Below are 19,273 nucleotides of genomic sequence, written 5' to 3'. Positions count from 1 at the left end.
TCATTCAGAAGCCTGCTATATAGCAAGGCTAGGATGCTCCTTGCTAAAGCACAAGGCCTGCTGGACCAGGGGAGCTGGGCTCAGGCCTTTATTTAGTCATAGGCTTCTCTCTAATGATGGGCAAATCACTCTGAATGTCTGCCTCTCTCTTTGAAATATTGTAAGATGAGGGGAATAGCAACCTTGTTTCCTACCCATACTGGACAGCATTTCTTTTTCATGGCTATTTTAATGTTTTGCCTTTTTGTTTTAATGCCTTTCTCATTTGCTTTAATGCTTCACAATAGGGAAGGGAAGAAAGAGACCGTACAGACTTTGTTGCCACCCACCCAAAAAGCCTAGGGAGAAGAAGGATCCTGCCTTGTAAGGATATGATGGCTGGGGAGGAGTTAATTTCTTATTCTCCTTTTATTTTTTTTTCCATCTCACTGACTGAGGATTTGCTGTTCTCTTTTAAAAGTTACCTATTATAATTACTGCTGAAATAAAACTGCCTTTCAGCTTAAAGCTCCTTTGTTCTTTTGGGGGATGTTGCTGTAAGTACAGGGTTAGGCCAAGCAGAGTTCCTGTGGTATCACCTTTTGGTTGATTGGTGGTAGATTAAGTTGGTGTAGTCGCTGTCTCTTTCCTTGGACATCTGGACACTATTCCAGTACGAGTTATAAATAACGTAGTAGGTCTCCCTTACTGCAAAGACACATTTCCAGCATCTCTGAGAGTCTAGGCTTGTATAAACAGCTACAGCTCTCTTCCAACAACAGAACAAAATACATTTGTGGATACCTGAGAAATAGAGTTATATAAAACTGTGTACTCTTTCAAATGTATATATACAAAATCCTCTGTATCCTGAAGCTTAAATCATGAGAAAAGCAACTATCAGGTGAATCCTCAAAATCATGGCAGATGGCTGTATCTAGCTTGATATAATTTCATCTTATCAGTGATTTTTGAATTATCTCAAATGCCATCTTCTATAGTGAATTACATATTGCATCTGTTCTGCAGGAGCAAGAGAGATGAGGACTAAAATGGTATTAAGCACTCTCCCATCTGCCTAAACCAAGGGGTGCATTTAATGAGGCCTCTTATTCTGCACTTCCGTTGTGCCAAATGGAACTGATCATGGCATGGAGAATTTTTCAGGAGATGATGCAAATTTTAAACAGTTGGGCAATAATTACAATTTTTTTTCAGTGTCTCTTAAAAAGAAAGACCAGAAAGGATGAATCTTCTTTTCACAGAAGTTTTTGGAGTTTCTTCTGTTTCATTTTGTTTCACATTAATTTACAATGTAGAATACTGCGTGGGATTTCTATTACTGTCAGTTAGAAGAGAAGCTGTAGATGCTTTAATTTAAATTAAAGCATCTACAGCTCCAAACAGACCGGTTCAAAACAGAAAACTAAAAATGCATAATGCTTTTTCCATCTTAGTAATATTGTATAGAATATTGTAGGTAGATTAATGAAACATCTCAAGACACGTCCCCACAGTCCTGTGAACCTAAATTGTTTGTGGTCTTGGAGTGCTCCGAAGGCCTTTGAGGTTGTGATCATTGCTAGAGGTTGTTTATCTTTCCAGAAAAATGAGGGTAAAGAGGTTTTCCTCAATTTCCCTCTCTCATTGCTTGTGAGAACAAAGTACGACAGAGTAGTGCAAGGAGGAGTTTACTTGTTCCGGTCTGCTTTCGGTGCAAACTGGTAAATGTCTCCCAGTTCTGTCCATCACTCTAACCTGGAAGGCTAGTGGCAGCGGCAGGGTTTCTGTCCTCTGTCACCAATTGTGGCACAGGTTGGGACATCCATCCTTCTCTGAACCACCCAGAGCAGCCACTGAGTTGGCAAAACCACTCGAGCAAAGAGTAAGAAGAGTTACTCAAGGAGCTTACTGACAGCTCAGGATGCCATATCGTAGAGGAATCTGAGCTTGCTCTCCAGGGGCACGCTGTCCTCCCGGGCAGCTGGAAGACAAGGGGCTGCAAGGCAGTGGCGCCTGCCCCTCACTGTGCTCTAGAAAGCTATTACAGGCTGACCACTCGTGTTTTAGAAAGATCTGCCTTACTAACGTTCCGGCGATACCCTGCTGGTTTGCCTGAAACAGGGAACTCGCAGCCCGTCTGCTCCAGTCTAGCACATCCCTGCTGCAGGACTGTAAACTGGCAGCTTAATAGCTGAAGTTGGCATTTCCTAACTATGCTTCCTTCTTGCTACCCGTGCACTATAGTACGTATGTTTTCAAAAGTGCTTATTCTTTTTCCCCTGAAAATTGTCCGTGTATTTGAAGATATCAACAAACCTTTGACATTCTGAGAAGTGTTTGGCCGTTGTTTGAAAGGTCATGCATATCAGTATAATTCTACAGCATATGTACTATATAATTCAGGAGTAGAAGAGTCCAGGGGGTGTTTTGTGGGGTTTCCTTTCTTTTTTTTTTTTTAACTATTACCTTTTTTAAAAATACAGCTATTTTTTCCTACTTTCAATTTTTTTTCTTTTTCAAATGATACTCTTTGAGAAGGATTGTACTCTTCCTTCTATTTTATACTGATAAGAATAGAAGAGCAGGCTGAAATCCTGAATCTTAACATGAGAATATTTGGAGAGATTTGAGAGAGCATAAGAGAGCCTATCCCTTCTGCATACTAAACCAGAAGAGTGCATCCAGCCCCTTGATTTCGATGAAAATAGGATGGGAAATTTGAATGTAGTAGTAGTTTGTTACACTTTTTAAAATTATTATTTTAGAAGTCTAACTAATATGAAGCTGTATTTATTTGGAGGTTATATTTCATTTAATTATTACAGGCAGAAGGTAGACTAACTTGAGAATTTCACTGTAGTCTGAAACACCTTATCTCTAAAGCTCTCCTAAAAGCATAAATAATTCAAGCCTGCACTTAAACCATTTCCTGCCATAGCTGTGTTGTCTGTCAGACCTCAGAAACGCAGAGATCTCATTTTTTTCAAATTCTTTAAAGGCACGCATTTTTTTCGCAGTGCTGTCAGATATTGTCAGTAGATCTCCCCTATCTAATTAAGTGGTCATTTAATCAATCTTCAGGCAGTAGTTTTTCATTTTAAAGGACCTTCTCAGGGAAAGGCTAAGTGCTCCTTTAAGGCTGTGAGATAGCTTTCCTTAGTGCTGTTCAAAGTCTTCTTATAGCAAACTGTCACAGCCAAATTCCTAAACCTCCTGATAAAAATCAAGCCATTTACAGTCTGCATTAAATAGTCTCCTTCAGGGAGCACTTTTGTCTGGAAGAGAAGGAATTGCTCTGAACTCTTAGTTTGGCCTAGGTTTGGACCAACAAGTAGAATGACTGCTACTTTCTATTCAGAACTGAATTGCTTGAGATTTTGCTTTGAATTAGAGCTCAGGGATTTTTTTTTTATGGCAACTTGCATGGTTTATTGCTCTGGTGACATAAGGAAGCTTTTCAATGCAGAATTTTTCTACTTTATCAGCATCTCAATTTTGGTATTTTGTTCCATGTGGTTCTCTAAGGTTTGAATTAGGAGGTGAATCTCTCGGTGCTGCAGCTGCCTGCAGTAACTACTCCATAGTCCCCATGTGGCTGCAGGCAATTGCAGTGCACAGAATTGGACACTTAGGCCGGCTGAGCCAGGTCTGTTCCCCAGAAATACTATGCTTCTTCTTTCTGTATTCTGTTTTTAGCAAATGACTACCAAAAATGTCATCAATAGGCTCCTAAGTGATTTTATATTGCTCGCTAGTTTTTGGTGTGGTGTGTTTTTTTTTTTTTTGTTGTTGATTCTTCCTAGTTCAGCTGATTTTACCTTTTGTCTGAATCTATCCTTTTTACTGTTAGGGCTTCTTGGCTGGGACTAATGACAGCATTTTAGGCTATAGCAATTGCTTCTGTCTATTTTGGTTTTGCATTTACTGTCTCTTGTCATGTGCATTCATCTCTGCTTATTTCGGTCTCTCTGTTCTTCGTCTGCTAAGCTGTACAATTTGTCCCACATCTGCCTGCCTTCTCTCACCTATGTGTTCTTGTCAGCTCTGCTTGCCCAGCTCGTTGCAACACCAGCGTCATGAGTAGATCATGAATTAATGAGCACTGTACTGCTGAGGCACCAACAAAGCACTAGAAGCAGTAATAGAAGAAGAGGAGTGAGAATTTGGGGTGGTTCCGTACTTTGTCACTAATAACATAATTTATTATTGGGGATGATTGGCAGCAGGTGTGGTAATAAACTGGGGAGTGAGCAGGAGATTAGCTCATGAGAGGAACTGATACGGTTGCTCTGAGTATAGGACTGGGCAGCTCCTGCACTGGAAGTGGGATTTGCAAAGAGGACTCCCAAGGGTTGCAAAAGCACCTCCACTTAACCTTCCACCTGACGGGGATGCATGGTGACCAACCGAGCAGTCGTGGGGCTGTTTCACTGGGTTACTCTTGCAAACAGAGCAAGTAGTTAACTTAATCTGGAGGGGAGGAGCATTGAGGGGTATTCCCGAGGCACCCCAGGAAGCAGCTGTGGTGTAAGTGGGCTCCCGTTGCAGGTCCAGCCCTGCTTCTGCCGCCCAGTGCCAGGAAAGGGCAGGGTCTACAGGGATCTTCTGCTTAACCACGACACAGCAACTTTAGTTTCACCCAGACCCCTTGCAGATCAGGTCATGTAAGACACCAACCGCCATCTGAGCTCTGAGTGCACACCCGGCTCTGGCCCACCCCGGAGGCAGCAGCCGAGGGCAGCGTCCCCAGCTGGGGGTCCCAGCCCCATGGCCGCAGCGGCTCTGACCCACAAAGTGGTGCACCAGGGGCTGGGAGCAGGGGCTCAGGTCGCATCTGCACGTAAGGGAGCAGAAGGAGAGGTGACTGTGTAAGTGCTCCGATGTGATGGTGACACCAGTCACCAAATGACAGTCTTCATCCTGCATGTGGAAAAAAGCTGGAATGACACTGGAGTAGCCCACTGTGTTTCTGGCACAAGTACGAAGTCAGTCATCTGCAGACGTGTGGCTTGGGTTCAGACAGCTGATCGACAGATGTGTTTGGTTGGCACACAGGTCTCAAGGCCCCCAGAATAAACTAGGAACTTTTAAGTAGTGCTCCCAGTATGACACGGTTATTATAAAGGCAACAATAAGTTTCTGGAATGTGCAGTGCTGTTGGGATTTAGGGATGATGGAGTCACCATCCTGGAGGTATTTGAGATGTGTAGACGTGGTACTTCAGGGCATGGTTTAGGACACATGGCAGCGTTGGGTTGACAGTTGGACTTGATGATCCTTGAGGTCTTTTCCACCTTTATGATTCTATGATTTCCTAATTTAATGTTACTCAGGCTGCTTCCAGGCTCCAGTGGAGCATGTCAAGATTGTATAATGACTACTAGAAAAGGCTTAAGCAGAATGGATCCGTCTTGAATTCAGGTGCCAATACTAGGTATGCGTTGACTTTTTGCACTCAGGAGAGAGATCTGTGGCAGCTACTTTGAATTTCCACATGTCTGACTTAACTCTAGCACTGTGCTAGACTCGAGCTGAGAGTAAAAGCTAATGCATTGTGAGTCAATAGTCAGAACTTCCTAATAAAACAGAAATTGTACATACAAAATAATCACCTCGCACTAAGCAGTATTTTTGCATTCTTCCATCGTATCGCTTCATAGGGGAAAAATAGAGGCACAGTCTGTTATATAGCATTAACCTTGTATCTCCTGTAAACAATGCAATGCACTTCTTAACGCCATCAGAAAACGAGTGGATAGCACTAGTGTTTATCATATCATTCCATATGAATCATAAATTTTGCAATTTATATAGGTAATAAAGGATTTCAAAAGTGTTAAATCTCCAGGAAGGACGTTAATCCCTGTTCTGCTTGGCGAGTCTCTGCTCTAATCATCTAACACTCTTAAATGTCCCTATAGACTGAGGATAAATCAGTTAAGCCATATATACTGGAATGTCATATATACATAATAGACAAGCAACAGGATTATGGTAAGGAGAAAGCAGAGAACTTTGTCCTCAATTGCCTAGAAAATCGGAAGAATTTTGAGACCTAACTTCCCTTTCCTTTCCCCCCCCCCCTTGATTTTTAATTACAGTAGATTTGCTGCCTGTGAAAAATGCCTGCCTTGAAAATTAAATCCATACATACACACACATGCACACTGATCTCATGACACAAGAACAGGCAGTGGAAACTTCCTCACTGTTTCTTCCCAGTGCTCACCTTTCTTGAAAGGAATGCTGTAGTTTGTTCTCCCTGCTCCCCGTTTCCCCCAAACAGACAGAGTTAATAATAGGCAAATTCTGTGCTCCGGCCTCCTCATTGCTCAGCTTTCAAAGAGAGCACAGATGTATTCTGGATGATTTTGTAGGCGATATCAGCCTCTAACATTTGTCAGCCAGAAGAAAAAGGTCAGACATTTTTGATTAGTGATCAGGGAGCGCTTTCCAAATGATCTTAAGGGAAAGATCCGGCACCATGAATCCTATGTTTTTGTGTATGAAAACTTCTCCCTGTGGAGTTAATAGCAACGCAGAGGTTGAATCACATGCTGTGTAATTGAGGCAAGATTAATAATTATTTAAAAGCAATGGTCTTGTAACTGGAGGACTGACTCATTTGTGCTTTCCAGCAGCTTGTTGTGGGTTTTTGCTTTTTGAAAGATTAAATTAGCCTTACATTATCCTGTGTTTCCATTATGTTTTCTAACTATGTGACAGACATTAGCTTACAGCATCAACATATACAGGTAGGAAGAGAAATGTTGTTTTGTATTTCCTTCTGCATCCTGAGTCTGGTACTATTTTGTGGTTTTATTGTTAATATCATGGATAATGAAATAAAGAGTGCACTTAATATATCTGCAAATGGTAATAAGCTCTAGGGAAAGGCCTTGAGCACTCTGAAAGCATACAAGATAATCTTGGCCAATTGGTGGAATCACCTGAAATAAACAGGACTGAAAAAGGCTGAATGTGACCTGCAGTACTTCAATAAGATGATGTGTCTGCCCGAACGCAGGACACAGAATGGGCCAGGCAGAAGCTTTGCGGTCAAGGAGCTAGTGGATTCTAAACTGAATGCAACTCAATGACCTTGTATTATTACCAAGTGCACTGACCCCAAATATCATTGTGGGACATAAAATGTTGTGCCCTACTAAAACCAAGTCTCAGATACGCAAAGAAACCCTTGCCATGTCACTGAGCCCTAAGAATATCTCTGCTCATGTACTATGTCTGGTTTTGAGCACCACACTTAGAAAGTTCTGGACTTGGTAGAGTGAGACCAGAGGAAACCAATGAGAATGGTCCAAGATACGTGAGCTCTGAGGAAAACTTTTAATGAGTTGGATATGATTAGCTAATTGAAGAAAACACTGAGGAATGCCATGATAACAGTCTTCAAAGGCCTAAAAGGTTGCCCCAGAGTGCAAGGACTTTCTGGAAATAAGACAATTAGCAATTGACTTGAATTGAAAAAAACTCTTTAATGTGCATCAGTAGCTATGGTGGCTAGGGAATTTCCATCACTGAGTAGGCAAATTATCTGCTAAACATACTTCAGTGCCAGATGACTGATTTCCTTCCTGGCCAAATATTTCAATTGCAGAATGGTAGAATAGAGCATTCGTGTGGCCAGTGTAGTACTTCTAGAGGCAAAAACAGACATTGCCCTTTTGAGTGGTGGCTTTCTGGATTTGATATGGCTAAAGGTCATCAGTGTTGTAATTTTGTATACAAATTGGAAACATTAATACTTGAATATGTGACGTTTACAGTGATCTTGTGCTTCAGTAATAATTTGTCTTTGTAAATGGATTTGCAAGTATTTACAGTGGGTTGGCATGTCTTGTGAGACTAGTTTTGTGGTTTGGTTTTTCTGGTGTACCATACATACTGGAGCTGTCTTTTCAAAAATTTGGTTTTTTAATAGTATCTGATATGAGCTATCAGTTATCAGGATAAAAGTATTTGATATCAGGTAAACAGTTACTAAAAGATTTCATAATAATCGTAGAGAACCTGTCTATGTAACTGGGTTTGTCAGGATTTCACACTCCAGAACCAAAACAATTTCTTTTCTTTGTTTCTGTAATAATCTTGATGATGAGTTTCTTTCTAAATGTGTTTTTTTTGTGTGTGTGTGTGTGTGGCTTGACATGTCCAGACCAATTGCTATGGGATTTTAGCAATCATCCCTGTAGTGCCCTGCTGCCGTGCATGGCCTGCTTTTGCCTTTGGTCCAGAGCAACATCTCATCTCTGTAGCTTGGGGTATGTATTTGGATCCTCATTCTCTGCAGATCTGATCCCCAAAAAATAGTTTATACTCACGACAAAGTCTCTTCGCACAATATTAAACACCACCTTCCTTGCGGTTCAGACCTGCACAAGGATTATTACACTGGCAGATTAGGGTTTTTCTTTAAATCAGAAAGGAAATATTAGATTATATGGTTTGACTTCTACCATGTGCCTTGCAATCTGGTCCAGCTAATCTTATAATGAGCCAAGTAATTTCCTGGAAGGTTACTGTTCTCACTTCAGGTGTCAATACATGGACAATTCGTCACTTTCCCTCTTGATTTGTTCCACTGGTTATTTGCTTTATTTTAGTCTGTGCTTAGGTAGTTCTGTGGGCTCTATAGAATTTTGCTCAGGAAGAAATCAGAGAAGTCTCGTTTGGGTTACTCTGCTATGCCTGTAGAAATGATCTTCCATAGCATCCCAGAGAATTTTGCTATCGGCTTACTTGGTGTTTTTCCATTTAAATCTGTAAAAACTGGGCATAAGTTCTGTTGCAGGGTCCCCTCAATTTCATATGATTGTATGTTATTTCTGTAAATTGTCTCTGTGCGACAATTTCAAAGAAAATTTCTCAGCTCCAAACTGATGATAGTTGTAATAAGATAAAGTAGGTAAAGTAGATCCATGAAGGTCACAGGCTTACAAATAAGCATATGTGTGAGTGCAGGGGTTGTGTGAGTATGAAATAGAAGTAATCCATTCTTTCTCAACTATTCTTTGAAATGCAGTAACTTCTGGTTTGTTTAGAGGTTCTTAGCTCGTATTTTTATAAGTGTATTACTTAGCAGCTTCAAATTTTACATCTTCCAAGTACAGTGTAAAAACAAAGAGGAAGTTATCTGGTTCCTTTTCATGTGGGAATTAGTAATGATTGTTGTTCAATACCTGGCATACAAAGAGTGAATGGATATATATATATTAAAGCATGAGAGATAAGATAAAAGTTAATAACATTATTCCTCATCCACTTTGCATAGTACAACTTCATTACAAAGTGAGTTCCTGTTCACCACAAGAGCAGCAGCCAGTGACTGTGATTTACAAAGCCATCAAAACTATGGAAGTGCTCACTTTAATCACAACCGTAATTATGAGGAAATTTGCTGCAGGAAAATTTACTCACAGAATAAAGATTTAAAAAAGATCTGAATGTTGTCTATCAAAGTGCAAGAATTAAATTTTCTTTCTAGGCCTGGGAGATCCTTGTGGAAGAAAAAAAAGTAAAATTCTGTCTTTTGATTACAGTGGAGAAAATAAACTGCAACTGTTATTGTTATTTCCTCAGACAACAGTAGCAAGCGCCTGCTAACATACACACACACGCACACACAATGAATGGACTTATTCTGCTCTCTGAGGTTGGAATTGCCTATCAGTTCAGCTACCTGTAATTAACTGGCTCATATTAAATTATTCTCTTGGCTTGAATGTAGGAAAATCGCTAATCTGAAGAGGTGTTTTTCTTATTCCCAGGGCTTCTGTACCTCCCACAGCTGCCATGTGGGTACGCGTAATATTTGATGTACTCATCATTCTAACAACTGCTGTACAGCTGTCTCTTCCTCTCCTCTCAGGAGATAAAGCTGAGTTGTCACCCTGTTGTGAGCAACCTGACAGAGCTGGCTGCTCACTAGAAAAGGGTAGCATGTATGAAGTGAGCTATGGGACCTGAAATCTGTTGAGAAAACTGATGATTTTTTAAAAAAGTATCTTAAATTGAAAGGTTGACTTTTCAGACAACAGTTTCCTGCCAGAGTTTTCCTCACTGCCTTACACTGGTCCACAGTAAATATGCGTATCAATGTCCAAGGGGAACAGCCAGGACGTAAAAGTACCTTCTGTAAACCAATCTCTACGTGATAGTCAGTAGTATTTCGACACTTTAAACTTCCTTGATTGCTTTAATACTGGAGGGTCATGAGGGTGCCACTGAAACAGGAATTGAACGTTATTGTTCTTCACTTTGGATCTGGATAGTTTGGGATAGATTTTTTGGGGAAAGAAACGGCCTTTTGTAATTTTTTATGGTGTTTAGAAGCCTAGAAAATAATAGTTTGGAGAAGATAGGATTAATAACTCAATTACTAATTTGGGATTATAATGCAATTTATCACATAACTACCATTTATTACACTTGATATCTGATAAATATGTGTATATCTTGTCCCAAGGTAGCTGCACAAATCTAATGCCCTGAAAGTAACTGAATACAAACTAAGGAAATCTGTATTTCTGTGTGGTACACTGCAGTACTGTCTTAACTGTGAATAAGGTACAGGCAACCTCATTTCTCATAAGGTGTAGTATCAGATATACAACCAGTTCAGATTTGCAAGAACTGTCGCATCAGCTCCGTGGTGTGCCTGAGATAGCTGATCCAGTTGTTTACGATTCATGAATTGGATTGCATTAAATACTAGCTTACACGTCTCTGATTTGCACTGTACTAGACAGCATGGAAACCTTTATAATCTACTGCTTCCTCACCACTGCTCTCACACTGGTTAGGATTAGGCAGGCCACTATTCTTCTGGCCTGACGCGTGGTCAGCACTGGGGAGAGATCTGAGAATACGTATGACACTTGCAGTAAGATTTTTTTCCTTCTTTATCTACTGTGAGAATAGGGAAAGAGTGATCTACCTTAAGCAAGTCAGAAGTCGGACACAGACAGAAGACTAGACCCAGAAGTGTCATCTAGTTATCCTGTCAGTAGGAAGAAAGAATGATCCTTTGAGGTGAAATTAATCACATTTGGAACCTTATGAAATTGCTTTCCCACACTTGCTGATGCAGCTCAATCACAAGGGCATGTGGAAATGGCACAATGCAGAATAGTCACTGTGTTACCTTGAGGCCTAGTCTAATCTAATTAACCCTGCTCAGAGGCAAGGTTAATGAGCCTGGGTACAGTCCAGCACAGTTTTCTTTTCAACTTGCTTGAAGCTGCCCTAAGGCTTTACTCTAGGAGTGCAGGATAGGCATGCAGGTTATTAAAATACAAACATGTAATGTGACTTCAGGATGCTTGTGTGGTTTAATACAGCGCTATCTTGTAATGAAGTGGCACTCGCTCCTCTGGGCTGAGTAACTGCCTTAGAGCTATAGCTGTGAGGAATACTTCACTAGAGGATGGGAGTGAGGGCTCATAAAGGCCAAAGAAAAGGTAGACCCATAAAGGCCAAAGAAAAGGTAGAGAGCTGGACTGTAGAGGTTAGAGTGAGATTGTCTTTCTTGCTGTCCCACCACAGGATACAAGGGATGCTGATTTCTCTGCAAAACTTCTGTACAAGTTGCTGAGGTAAACAAATGTCTCCTTTCCTATCCTAACCCAAATCACTGACAGAAACCCAGCCGTCCTATAACACTGTTCTCCATAAGACAAGAGCATGAGCTCCATGGGGTTCCTTTTGCCCTTTTCTGTGCAATCGCAGATACTTGTACAGTAGCAGCAATGCAGAAACCTCTACACATCACACATTTCTGGACACAGACCAGAAATTATTTCCCAACAACAGGCAACCTCTAGAGACTCACAGTACAAATCCCATTGACATGGTGTACTGATCAATGGAGCGTCTCCTCCCAACAAACCTTTACTTCCTTCCCTGTTTTCCCACTGTCCAAGATTCCAAATACCCAGATATTAATGAACTGTCTCACTGCTTTTATTTCTAACTCCAAATAGTTAATGGAGAAAAAATTATAAAATAACTTTCTTCTTTTCCCTGTATAGGTGTATTTAATAAAAATCCCAATAATTATACAGACAACATAAATTTATAAATTAAATAATAGTAATTCTACTATAAGTGGAACAAAATGGATAGTCTTCTAAAATGGTTTGGAACTGCCATCTTGGATGGTTTATTCAAAAGGAATACAGTTTATTTCACATTAATTGGGATATACAAGTAATTAACACAGGTGTGGGAAATAACCCATTTCTTCATAGTCTATTAAGCTGTAGTCTTTCAGACCAGTAAAAATAAATGTCTTAACAGTTTAGCCATAAGTTTCCCATAGATAATTTATATGATTAATTTCTGTCTGATTTCGTGTGTGATTGGATTTCCCATTATCAGTTTTCTCTGTTACTGCATTTACACTGGAATGGTAAATAATTCATGGCCTCCTTTTTTTCCCAAGCCAATGCCCTAATATTGACCTTTTTTTTTTTTTCTTACAGAATTTCTTTTCTACATCTCATGATCCCAAGTTCCTTACCTCTGGTTGGGTGTCTTTCATCTGTTTCCTAGAATGGGATTTTGTTTTTCCAATTCGTTATACAATTTGATACTTTGAGTGAATAGTTGCACATATGAATTTCAAATTCACATTTCATACATATTTGAACTAGTAAAATGCAGTTATTGAAAAGTTTGTAGAAAGTAAATATAAAAATGGATACTGATTAGTCCAAATATAATTTCTAGTCTGTATATTTGCTGTCAATTTGTTCCACCACATGCTCTCATCTATGTCATGTACTTATCTCAGATTAAATGTTTTAGCAAAATTTGTTGTAAAATGAATTTGCTACTGAAATGTCACCGCAACCTCACTTTTGGCTTAGTTATATTGGAAAAACTGAGAGTAGTGGTAATAATACTTAATGAAATGTCATCTGAAAAGCTAAGTGATCTGGAGGTGCTTGGCAAAAAGAATAGATATCATTATTCTCATTTGTAGATGGAGGAAACTGAGGACTAAAAAGATGAAATAACTTGCCCAAAGTCATTCAGGACTCTGGAAGTAAAGCCAGAATTACAATAAACGTCTTTCAAGTTCCATTTCTCGGCTTGCCGTTATAGGATCCAGTGTTTAGTAAGCAGAGCCTGTGGCAAATATGCCATGGTTTCAACGAACCCTTTAATAAAGAGAAACGAATTATCATTATTAAAACAGTATTTTCCACTAGTGAAAACATTCTTTTAGATTTATTAATCTTAGTACTACTTTCCTAAAGCTTTCCTGCTTTCAGCTAATTTCTTTTTCAGAAGTTCGACTTATTCACTAAGTATTATTTTAATGTCTAGATGAAAATCAAGAAATAAAAGTAGGAAACCCAAAGTCCAAGGCTGCTTAATAGTAGATGGGAAACCAGAAAATCATCTCAAAATTTGTTTTCATGATATTTCTGGATTAATTTTGTAAACCAGACCAAATCCAATTGAAAAGGATAAGGTGTACCTTGCTGACAAAAGGCACGGCTGCTCTCAGTGTTGTTTCCCTCTTGACTATTATTTTCCCAGAATACCAACACATACAAAAGGCTTCATAACAAATTTGTCTTTTTATAGATGAATGTGAACACTAATTAATGCTGGTCCTTAGTTCATGACTTCAGAATTCAGCAAGATGTCAATAACATTGTCAACCAAGTTTGTTATTAATCTTAGGCTTCTGACAGACATATAGTATCTGTACTCCTACCTGTGTTTTTCTCTTTAATGTTTTCCAGGCACAGCAGTTTGCTGTTCTCCGACATTAATCTGTGTTTGTAAATTCAAGGAGTGAAGTAAGCTTTACATTTTAATCTGCGTGGTAACCCATGTAAGCTGCAGTGATCAGACTAACTTATTCCAACCAAATAATGCTTTGAGGTTGCATTCTCATCGTCGTCGCTCTTGCGTAACTCGGGAATAACTTCAGTATTGCCTGAATGTTCGGAGGGACAGAAAAATATCCTGCTTCATTTAGGAGTTTTTGTTAGAGAGAGACCGCATGTAATTCCCTGGATCATACAAGTACAGTCATCTTTGGCATACTGAGTATAACCTGCCTCCCAGAACAGTCCTGCTGGCCATCTGCACGAGAGCTTCCATGGCTCAGAAGCAGAGTGCAGTCCTCTAAGCTTAGTGATTTCCCCCATTTATAATTTTAGATGCCTCCTTTTGATTTTATCTTGCATGTTTTTTTCCACTCTAAAATAAGCAGTGCTTTCTGTTGGAAGCATTATTTCTTCTGTTGTTTCTAATTTCTTTGCATCTTGATGCTCCTTGACTTTTCTAAAATCAGTTTAAATTCTTTCATCCCAAGACTCAGTGAAGACATCCTTCAGGTGAAGATCGCTTTTTATTTAAATGGAGAAAGCATTGTGCTGCTGTTTCCACAAAAGAAAAGTAGATTTGTTGTAAGGGCTTTTTTCTTTTTTGTCTGTCTTTCTTTCAAATGTATGTGTGTTTTGTATTCTTTAAAGCCACAGTGGAAGCTTGAGATGAAAGAGGTGCATGCATAAGTTCAAAGCCTCTCCTGCTTGATCAGTATTCCCACAAGAAACATGGATGAGAAAAGGTGGATGGGGAGAGCCTGGATGGACTCATCTCATCAGCTTGGCTAAAAGGAAATAATGGGGGAGGGGGGAATTATTATTTTAATTTTTGTTTACTTGCTTTCATTTTTATTCCCCTCTAGGCACAAAACAAGCAAACTGAGCTCTATTTAAAAATGGAGCATGTTCTTGCTCCCACACACCATCTTTTCGTAATCAGAATCTTGGTAATTTTCTACTAGACTTTTTCTATGAGCATTTTTAAGGAGAAAAAAAATTCTGAAAGAGCACCTGGGGGAAACTCTGCAGTCTCATGAAAGATAATTTTCTACCTGATTGCATAAATAAGAGCAAAAATTGGTGTGTTGAACTTCTTGTATTTGTTAGTATTTAGGCCATGATTCAGATAATTGTTTTTGCTTAGGGTCAGGTTTGTATATGAGCTCTTCAAAGTGCTTCATCCCTGTACGTACATTCGTTATATTATCATAAAATGATATCCAAAAGGAATTGGAGTAAATTGCAGTGGGTTTCACCAGAGACTGGAGGTTTTAACAGCACAATCTAGGTTATGTCCACTGCAGCTTTCTTCAGCCAGTGAGATTGCTTAATGAAGTTGCTGAAATCTGAAAGGCAGGTATATTTTCCTTGTGCCTTGGGGAACAGGACAATCTTTAGCTGATGTTGGGAAGAACCTGCCTAATCTGCAATTGCATACCTCAGGTTTGCAAGACCGGGCTGTTCTGATACCAGCCTATTGGAGACACAGTAGTGCACTAACTAGGCTGATTGCTGGCTTCTGAGTGGCTCTGGGTGTTCTCATACTCTTTATTTCAGAACATTTTCATAAAGAAATGTAAGTAACAGTTGTGTCAGCCTTGGGCGACTGTGTATACCTACCATAGGAGCAGACTCCACAATCACGGCAATGCACAGCTTAGAAAAGGAACCCCATCAGAAAATGCTTCAGTGCTTGTAAGAATTGCTCTACAATGAGCTTTTCATTGCTTGTTTGTAGAGCTATAATCTAATTCCCTCAAATATAATTTCCATCCACTTTCAGTGCAACAAAGAATATGGTATCGTACTAGTTCTGCCATTTGCTGCTATTAAATCAGAGGTTTGTTAGCAGCTGTAAGTGAGAATTGATAACTGAGATTGATGAAGTGATTCAAATAAAACAGCAGTTTATAATTGAAAAATCATCTGATGTACAGGCAGGTTTTTAACCATATTTGGTCTTAATATTTGTTGAGCTTCACAGAAAGAAGATGAGAACTAAGAGCTCTCTCTCCTCTAGCAGCATAGTAGGTTACATAAAATGCACTTATGGAAATTTGCCTGTTGTTAGTTGATAATATCTGCACCTCTCATACTTTGTGAGAATGACCAGATAATTTTTGCCAGCTCTTTTTGGGAAAGATGAGAAATTACTAGTTGACTTTGCCAAACTGTGGAGCACAGATAGAATTGTCATGATGGCCAATGCATCTTGTACTTGTGTGTCTATCAAAAGCAGTAGCAAACAACTACTGGGTTTATTTAGTCTCCCAATGACCAGCTACTGGCAGATTAAAAAGAAAAGGTTTTCAGACCAACGCCCTGGGGGAAAGTCCTGCCCTGTTCTGGCTTCTCTGGTTGGGAACCAAACTCCTGTAAGCACTGCTGAGAATCCCCACTGACAGCATCTGCTTATTGGCTCAGAACTTCAGTACACAGGAATTTTAGTTTGGAAATACACAGCCTACTAGTTGCATAGTCAGTACTCGCTGGCACACTCCCTTGGAGTTTCTGAAGGGTTTGTCTCTCACAGTGTCTTCATTATGGGAACTCATACTAGCTGTAAAAAAATCGAGATAACTGGTATAATTTGAATGATATGTCATATTATTAAAACCAAAATACTTAGTGAATATGTGAGGGGTGGTGTTTTTTGTTGATGAAAGAGGGAGGGAGGCTCATGGTTATGCAGAAATTTCATGTTCGGCTCTGATCAGGAGCAGAGTTTCAGTCCCGGAATTCTGCCCTGTTGCAGATTAGGGTTAGGTGGTTAGGGGATCCACACTCAAGCACTCCTTTTCTGAATCATTAAGCTCAAATTTCAGGCCACAAATGGATGTTTTGACACATTTTCGAATTCATGAAAAATGTATTAAAAGTTTCCATTTCAACTGCAAATAAAGGCAAATTTCGAGACTCTGAAAATTGCCATGGAATGCAATTGGATCTACCAATAACAATGTATGTTGAATTGCACTCAGGCCCCTTGCTCTTTCCTTATAAACTTCTGAGGCAGATCTCCATTGCAGGTTCATTTTGTTTAGGCAATAAAGTCCAGGAGCTTTAAACTTCTTTACTACCAGCTCCCCTTCATGAAATGGCTAGGTTCTGCATCCACAGATGAAAGACAGACTGATCCATCACTGAACACAGGAAGCAGCAAGGAACTGCTTTCACTCCACTTCGGTAGTTCCTAAGGTCTACCTACAATCTACCAAATTTTAACCTCCCTTCTGAGACCTCCTGACTGCATTCAACCTCTTTAAAATCTTTCCTGGATAAGTGAAATGTATTGTGATCTATAAAAAACACTGGCAATTTCCCATTTCACATGCACGCATGCGCCAATACAAGAAAAAGGGCTCTAGAAAATACTCTTGAAAGTGGGGTGTCCAGTGTTTATATGGAGGAGTTGGCCTTTGAGACATAAGATCAGAGATTGCTTTGTCATGTTATCCCACTAACTTGTTTCAAACCAGATCTGGGAGGATCGCCAGTGTTAGGCTGCATTACTTACCAGCTCCTAGTGTTGTGTTCCTTTTACCTCTAGTACTGTAGACTAAAGCAGACCCTGTTGACTTTGGACAAGATCAAGCCACCTAAAGACGTTCCCACAGGGTGTTCTTAAGGACTGGAATCAAAGTGGTAATCTGAAGGAAAAACGCTTTCCATCCGTAAATAAGCAGATTTTTCTCTTCGGGTTCTCTGCTGTCTTACTTGACCTGTCTTTTCATTCAGTACAGTGAATTTATACTGTGAGATGGTGCTTCTGCTGCCATTTGGATCCTGTTCTCCAGACAGACTTTGTGTCTGACGCAACTACATGCATCTGCTTTGTGTTCACGGATGCCTAAAACTTAAACAGAGAGGCTTTGTCTATATCAGAATAAAACTGACATATGGCAGTATGGGGGAGCTGTCAAAACACTGATTGTCTGAATCCTACTGTTCAGATAAAGATCGGAAAAACCACTCTGCTGCTTGTGGACAAAGTCCAGTCCATAAACTGCACCACAGAAAATAAAGCCAAACACAAGATCTCCTGCTCTGCGTGCTCTCTGCCTTGCATCAGTGTGGTTGTATGCACCTAAAGCAATGTCCAATATTAACTTCTGCATAGTTTTATTACGGAAGGGAATTGGAATTTTAGAACTGATAATTTGGTGGTTTCCTATAGAAAGTCTCTTAGGCCAGAGAGGTTGTGAATAAGCATAATTGGAAAGGTGAGGCTGAGTGGTCGCTTCAGTTTTAAAGGATTTATTTTAAGTGGGGGTTGTTGCAGAGCTATCAAATCTGTGGGCCCATGTTATGTCCTCAGGTTTTTAAGCAGAATTGTCTTTTGAAATTAATGGCATGATGTGACAACCTGAGTTTTGATCAATGCATAACACATTACTGCATTTAGAAGAAAATTCCCATAGGTAGCTATTCCTGACATCCTGTCCAGAAGGAGCAATTCCTTTATAATTTTCACTCCCTAGTCTCTGCCAAGCTGAGCTAGGATAGCTGTGCAATACAGTATGCTGAGATACTGGTGCGGGGGGGGGGGGGAAGTACTAACTCAGGTGTTGACAAAAGGCAAAATGCTGTTAATGAAATCTCATGTGAGGGACACAAATTTGAGTGTTGCATTTTTCTGACCTGCGCAGATTTACAGTCGTTATTGTCAAAACAAATGGCAGCATCTCACAGAAAAAAAGAAAAACAAAAAAAAACCCCCACAAACAAAGCCCAACAACCAAAAATGAAGGACAGCTTCCATAAAGAGAAGAGTAAACATCAAAGCCAAATATTTTGCCTCATTAGTCCTCGTTAAGATTACGGAGGCAGGTAGTATTTTAGGGGGACTGAATAATTAGGGCAGAATGAATCTTCTCAAAATACGTTCTTCCCAGTCAGGCAAGGACCACTGAGAAGAGGCGGGCTCAGCCTGTAACTCCAGCCTCCTATTTTTTGTTTCTATGGAAATATTTTCTACCATTGTGTGTGGAGTGAACCTAAAAGTTCAGGCGATGTTTGTAAATTGTGGGATTAAAGCGGGGAAGTCTTTAAGAGGGAATAGTTTAACCCAGTACACCACGTAAACCAAACAAAATAACACTGCTGCGTCCTTCCTTTCACTGCTTGCTCTGCATCTGTTGATCAGTGTTTTCGCTGATCTTTTTTAATGCAAAAATGGTCATGGTTGTGAGTAACAGGTCCTGGGCAGTAGTAACACAGCAGTATTGAATTTAGTCCCCAGAATTGGCACACACATCTGTCCAGGTCTGTAGCATCCCTGCATTTCTTGAACTAAGCTAATTACAGATTGTTGTGCCGGTCTGGGTAGGGCTCTGTATGGAAAATGACAATGAGAACTTGAGTTTTGTCAAAATTAGGATTTGAACTTAACTCTTCCAGGGTTTAACCTCACGTACCGCTGA

This window comes from Phalacrocorax carbo, chromosome 13, assembly GCF_963921805.1.
Source record: "Phalacrocorax carbo chromosome 13, bPhaCar2.1, whole genome shotgun sequence".
NCBI classification, from domain to species: domain Eukaryota; kingdom Metazoa; phylum Chordata; class Aves; order Suliformes; family Phalacrocoracidae; genus Phalacrocorax; species Phalacrocorax carbo.
The sequence above is the reverse complement of the archived record's forward strand: the minus strand, read 5'-3'. Positions refer to the sequence as shown.